Raw genomic sequence first — 7,225 nt, forward strand, 5'->3', positions numbered from 1 at the left:
TCTTTGTTGCTTCTTCTTTAATTTCTCGTTAATTTCTTTGTGAACTTGGATCTGGGAAGGCAATTGAGATCTAGACTTTGCTATCTAGTCTCTGGAGCCCTGAGATCTTATTTTCCTTTTGGTTCTTCTGTGAACCCCTGCTTGCAATTTAATTTCATTTCCTGTTTGAATTCTAGTTACTTCCAATTCATCTTCTGCTTTATTAATTGTTGCAATTGAATTTCCCTTGCTTAAATTCTGAATTCCCAGTCCTCAACTCCCTTTTTCCATTCAAGCAATTTATATTTCTTGCACTTTAAGTTACTGCAATTTACGTTTCTTGCACTTTAAGTTTCAGTCATTTAATTTCTTGTTCTTTAAGATTCAGCTCTTTTACTTTCAGTTCTTTTTAATTTCAGCAATTCATCCCTCTCCCTTTACATTTCCTGCTATTTACTTACTGTTGGATACAAAATCACTCAACCAATACTTGATTCGCTTGACTAAATCAACCACCGAATTAAAATTGCTCAATCCTTCAATCCCTGTGGGATCCACCTCACTCCCGTGAGTTTTATTACTTGATGCGACCCGGTACACTTGCCGGTGAGTTTTGTGTTGGATCATTTTCCACACATCAACTTACTCCCTCAAGTCTCTTTCCCTCATATATACACACCACAGGCACATGGTTTGTTATTTTTCCTTTCTTAAGACCTTGGTGTCCAGCACCTCTTTGGGTTACTAAGTGTTTTGTAGCAAAGGTTACTCTTGATAGTGGACTTTCAGCTGATAATCCCGGATTAGTTAATCCAAGTTACCAAGTGATAAGGCACCCCTAAGAGCTTATTCATCCAAGTATATCCCTTGCACATAAACACCACAGACACATGCCTCAATTTTGAAACCCTTGGTGCCTAGCATTATTTCTTATTGTGTTTCTTTCTTTTTCACTTTTATTGCTCTTTCTCTTTTCTTATTGGGATCTTATTGTTTAGTTAGTCTCAAAGGATGTGTCTCAAACATAGGACTTAGGATAGATAGTTGCTTTTTTTCCTTATTTGGTGAACCAACTTAGCTTACTAATCATCCTACCACAAACATTCAGAATGCGCTTCACAAAATAACCCCACTCTTGTTCTTTTCATAACATTTTCTTTTTGATTAACTTAAAGAACAAGCATACAAGTAAGAAAGGTGAAAGTGAACACTCAAGACATTAAGCTAGCACATTTAACCTAAGCAATGAAACTTAAATGCAGAATTGAAAGTCCTAAACTACTTATGGAAGCATGTTTTATTTCATACATGATTTTCCTTATTTAAAGCTTTGAAAAAGGTAAACTAAAAAGGAACTTCACCACCTTTAATAATCATGTTCCTTTGTCTTAGGATCCTCCTTGACTGCTTGAATCTCCATTCCCCTTGCACTTTCCTATCAGCTTTTTCCAGAAACCAGCATCCTCCATCTTCTTCTTTAATGCTTCCTTTTGCTGTTTCACCTTTCCCTCTTCTTGCTCTGTTAAGTTCTTGCAAACTGCCTCATAACTTGGGATGTCAGGGTGCAAGTTATGCATATGCTCAGTCATATAGTTTAACCTTGCCTGAGTGTTGATGCTGAATTCTTCTCGATGCAGTTGCCTTCCTTCATTGAGCACACTGAATTCGTTGAATGCTTTCATCTGAGCCATCTGGTGTTGATTGAGTTCTTGGAGGCGTTTATCTTGGCTTTCTTGCCTTTTAGACACTTGATTGATGGCTTGAGTGAGCTGAGAGTAGTGCTCTTGTTGTTGCTCCATTAGCTATTTCTGCCATTCCCCTTGTTGATTCATCCAATTTGTTAGCATTTCCTATTGACGATCCATTCTCTGAGATTGAAATTGCAACTGTTGTTCTTGTCCTTCCATGTATATTCTTGATAAATCGTCAATGGATCATCATATGTGACCCAAATTGATGTTGGTTGGGTCATAATACCCTTCTTGATGATGTTCTGTTGGTTGGGGTTCTTCTTGGAGAGGTTCTTTTCCTGATGTTCTCTTCCTTAGATGGGGTCTTTTCTATTGTTGAGTTAGTGTCAAATGCATTAGGCGTTGAAGTGTAAGTGACCTCCCAAGACCAACCCACATTGGATTACTGTCCTGGAAGACTACCTTGGCTTTCGTGCATAATCTGAAAATGATGCTGGGGTACCAAAGTCTAGCACCCGAATCACTCTTCTCTGCTGATTCTTGAATTCCCTCAGCTATGATTTCGTGCACATTGATGCCCCCACCCTTTATTAAGCAATGTACCATAGTGGCTCTAGCGATGTTGATCTCAGAATTGTTTGTAGTTGGAAGGATGGATCGTCTCACGAGCTCAAACCATCCATTAGCTTCTGGGGTGAGGTCCCTTCTTTTGATGAACCGGGGCCTCCTATCCGAATACCTTTCCCAGTCAGACCCCAAAAGACATATGTCGCCCACAATTTTTTCCACTTCATCATCATTGGGGCCATTATTTATTCTTTCTTTATAGCCGAGCTCAGCAAAACGTGGTGATTTCAGCTGGAGAACCCTTGTTATGGCATCAGGGCTGAAATCCACCTCTGTTCCTCTTACGTAACTCTTGAAGGTGGGGTTCATGGTCTTATCTTCTCTAACCACATTTGCATAGAATTCCTTGATGAGGTTTGCATTAATTCTTGTTTCCAGATTGGTGAGCCTTTGCCAACCTCTTTGCTCAATCTTCTCTCGAATTTGTGGACATTCATCTTCGTTGAACTGGAATGTTAACTCAGGCAATATCTTTTTGTCCTTTATTCTTTCAAACTTGAGCTCATGGAAGGCTGTTTTGAATCTCCTTCCATCGAAGGGATTTCTCTCCATTGGTTCCTTCCTCTTTTGCTTCTTGGAACTTGATGATACCATGAGTGAGAATTGAATTACGAAGATAGTAAAGGCTAGGAGTTTGAAGATAGAGTTCGGTTGGGTTGAGGTAGAATGTGTCTTGGAGGAATGTGTTTTGAGAAAAGGAAAAGAAGTGAGTTGGATGAATATTTGAGAGGGGCTAGAGTGGTGAGGGTTCCTTATATAGGCTGGTGGTGATAGTTGAATGGTGTAGATCAATGGCACGACCTTGATAGTGGACGGTTGGGGTTTGGTACAAGGTGAGCACAAGGATCATCATATTTATGAACTGATTGCTTCGGTTTCCAAGATGACCCTTTTTCATCCTTTCATGACAATATTTTCCTTGAAGAGAAGTGTATAAACCCCTTGACTAAAGTGGCAAAACCTCCTTCCATTAGTTTTTCCATCAATCTACTCCAATCCCCCTTTTTCATTTCCTATATATGACAAAAGGAATACAAAAAGTTAATTGAAATTTTGGTGGGAAGATTTAAAATATGAATTAGCTATCGAAAAAAAATATTTTTTTTCCGATATGATCTTCATGAAGACAAAACAACTGACTCCCTTAATGCTCATATATGCACATTGGTGACACCAAACTTAGTTTGTGATCATATGGTGTTCAAGGATTTAAATCAAGATTCTTAGCCCAAAATGACATAATTTGTGTTTATGCCATCTTGATGTGCCTTGAACACCAAACTTGTTGTTCACTATATGTTGTATATAAGAATTTTTTAAATGTTTGTCAAAGTTGTTTTGAAATTCATGATCTTACTTTATTAACTAACACTAAAGAATTTAAAAGAAGGGATAAGAATCATGGGTTGCCTCCCATAAAGCGCTTCTTTAACGCCATTAGCTTGACGGTTGACCTTTGTCAGGGTGGTTGGTGGTGCTTGAAATCCTCCCCTCTTGCAGTGTGTTTGTCTCTAGTGGATTTGTTGAGAAGTTCATCTCATGGGGAGAAATCTTCTATAGGGGTCTTCTTGTTTCTCCATCTTCTGGGTACTTTCTTCCTTGTTTCTCTTGATGCTGTCTTGCTTTCTATAGATTCTTTCTCTAAGGGATCCTTGTTGTTGACTTTGCATGACTCTGGTGGTTCTGTTTCCCTTTGGATCACCTTTGAATGTGGTTCTTCCTGGATATGTGGCTTTCCAACCCATGGGATTTCCAGTTGTGTTGCTTGTGCTTCACTGCTTGTTTCTTGTATCAGTGCCTCATCATGTTCTTCTCTTGATTCTTTGTTTTCTTGACTTGCTTCTTGTGAGAGGTTGAAAACATTGAAAGTGAGCTGCTCATCATGTATTCTCAGTACTAGCTCTCCTCGCTCTACATCTATGAGTGCTCTGGCTGTGGCTAGGAATGGTCTTCCCAGAATGATGGGGTAAATAAGATTCTCATCCATTTCCAGAACAACAAGATCTGTGGGAAGATAGTAGCTCCCAACCTTCACCAGCACATTTTCAACCACTCCTATTGCTTGTTTTTGAGTTTTGTCAGCCAATCTGATAATTACATCAGTAGGAGTTAGTTCATTGATTTGGAGCTTCTTCATGAGGGAGAGAGGCATTAAGTTGATGCTTGCTCCCAAGTCACAAAGCCCTTTGTCAATCATTGTTTCTCCTTTGGCACAAGGAATGTGGAAACTCCCTAGATCTTCCTTCTTTATGGGTGGCCCTGGTTGAATGAGAGCATTCCAATCCCTGTTCATCTTTATTGTTTGTCCACCCTTCAATGGACTTTTTCTAGCTAGTAGCTCCTTTATATACTTGATGTAGAAAGGCATTTGCTGGATGGCTTTAATGAATGGTATATTTACATCAAGAGATGCAAACATATCAAGGAACCTTGAATACATTCTCCCTGCTACACCACCTTTAAGCCTGTGGGGAAAAGGTACATATGGGTTCAATACCTCCTTCTTCTTCAGCTCTTCCTTGGATGTAGGTTGGGGTGTATAGCTTCCTTCCTCCTGGCTTTCCTTTTGATTATTTTGGAGGTGTTATACTCCATTCATACTCCCCTCATCACTTGTGGTTATCATTTTGCATTCTTCCCATCTCACTTTCTTTGTTTTTCCTCCTGGATTCTTCTCTGTATCATTGGGGAAACCATCAGTGGGTTTGGGAATTTGTTGAGATAGATACCCTACTTGGGACTCCAATCTCTTGATGTTTTCTCCTTGGTTCTTGATATTGGCTCGCACTTCTTCCTTAAACACTTTGTTGTCTTGGACTTTTCTGCATAAGTTTTCAAGTAGAGCCTCAATCTTTGAGAGCCTATCATCTGTTAATGATGGTGGGTTGAGATTAGGTGGTTGAAAAGGTTGGTTAGATGGATGTTGGTAGGATCTCTGTGAGGTATGTTGATGAGTTACATTATTGTTGGAATTGAGGTTGTGGCATCTCTGGTCTTGCCCTTGGTCTTGTTGGTTTCCCCATCCAAAGTTGGGATAATTTCTCTATCCAGAGTTGTAAGTTTTGGAGTATGGATCATGGACTTGTCTAGGTGAGTTTCCAATATAGTTGGCTTACTCCCAGTCACCTTCTTCTCCTATGTTCGCTCCTTCTTGAGCTGACGATGAAGTGATGGCTGCTACGACTTGGTTTTCCTCCACCTTCTTGGTAAGATCTGCTAGCTGCTTGGTGATCATCTTATTTTGAGCTAACAATGCATCCATGTGGTTCAGCTCCATTACTCCTCTGGTGTTACTTCTTTCGAAGGCATAGAAGTAGTCATTTTCAGCAACTATTTCAATGACATCTATGGCTTCTTCAATGGTTTTCTTCTTATTTAGGGAGCCTCCTGATGAATGATCCATAGCCTTCTTTGACTCATAGGAAAGACCTTCATAGAAAATGTGAAGTTGAACCCATTCATTGAACATATCTGGTGGGCATCTTCTTGTTAAGTCTTTAAACCTCTCCCATGCTTCATAGAGAGTCTCACCATCTTGTTGTCTAAAAGTTTGCACCTCAGCTCTCAGCCTGTTGATTCTTTGAGGAGGGTAAAATATTGCCAAAAATTTGTTCACCACATCTTCCCAATTTGTTAAGATCTCCTTTGGGAAGGATTCAAGCCATTTGGATGCCTTGTCCCTGAGTGAAAAAGGGAACTAGAGCAGCCTATAGACATCCGAATGGACTCCATTAGATTTCACAGTGTCACAAATTCTCAGGAAGGTGGTTAGATGTTGATTGGGGTCTTCTTGAGAACTTCCTCCAAATGAACAATTGTTCTGGACAAGGGTGATGAGCTGGGGTTTTAGTTCGAAATTGTTGTCATGTATAGTGGGCTTTTGAATGCTACTTCCATAGTTTCCTGGATTAGGATTGATATAGGAGCCTAGAACTCCCCTTTCTTGCCCAGCACGGTTTGCATGGCCTTCTCTAGCATGGTTGTGAGCTTCTTCTTCATGATTGTTCTCCAAATTCTCTTCCATATTGGGTTCAAAGTACTCTTCCTCTTCCTCAACACCAATAATTCTTTTCCCTCTTGCTTCCCTTCTTAGTCTCCAAAGGGTCCTTTCAGGTTCTGAATCGAAGGATGTTGAAACTCCTTCTCTTCTCCCTGTCATACAACAGACAGATTGCGCAACAGGAGATAAAGTGAAGAAACTATTCTCGTTAGAGTAATTGTTAGTGTGAGTGATGCAAATTATCAAATAGTTAGTGGGTTAGTGAGCAGAATTGTAATCAACAAAGAAAGAAAGAACGAAAAACAAAGAGGTTGCAAGGGATGAGGAAGAAATTAAAACGAACTAAAGAAAATTGACTGAATCAAATAAACAAATAACGAAACAGAAAAAAATGCTCAATCTAGTGATCTTCAAACTTAATCATTGTTGATTCAAAATCAATCCCCAGCAACGGCGCCATAAACATGATGCATGAAAACTTGTCTCTCAACAAATTTCCCTTCGGCAAGTATACCGAATTTTTGTCAAGTAAAACTCACAATAGAGTGAGGTCGAATCCCACAAGAATTGATTGGTCAAGCAACTTTAGTTAGAAGAATATGCTAGTTGAGCTAAACAGAATTTAGATTGGGAACTTGCAGAAATTTAAATGACTGGAAAGTAAATAATAGAAATTAAAGTGCATAATCTTAAATGGAGATTTGGGGTAATGAGCATGAAAATAAATGGCAGAAAGTAAATAGAATGGGTAAGATCAGAAATAGGGTAATCATTGGGTTCAGGAGATGTTGCATTCTCCGGATCAAGTTCATTCTCATCTCTTCCTCAATCAATGCATTCATTGATCTCTTTGGCAATCTTAAGTGATTGGATCCCAATTCCTTGGCAATCCAATCTCTCTAAGCTTGAACAATTGCCCAATTCCTTG

General features: G+C 39.4%; 1 non-coding gene across 1 annotated transcript; it reads left to right on the forward strand.

The window, feature by feature from the left end:
• The first annotated feature begins 5,761 nt into the window (after nt 1-5,761).
• LOC112793278 (small nucleolar RNA R71) lies at nt 5,762-5,868 on the forward strand. Its single transcript, XR_003197979.1, has one exon. It is a non-coding gene; the product is annotated as a small nucleolar RNA R71 (small nucleolar RNA).
• Nucleotides 5,869-7,225: the final 1,357 nt, after the last annotated feature.

This window comes from Arachis hypogaea, chromosome 3 (genome assembly GCF_003086295.3).
Source record: "Arachis hypogaea cultivar Tifrunner chromosome 3, arahy.Tifrunner.gnm2.J5K5, whole genome shotgun sequence".
NCBI lineage: Eukaryota > Viridiplantae > Streptophyta > Magnoliopsida > Fabales > Fabaceae > Arachis > Arachis hypogaea.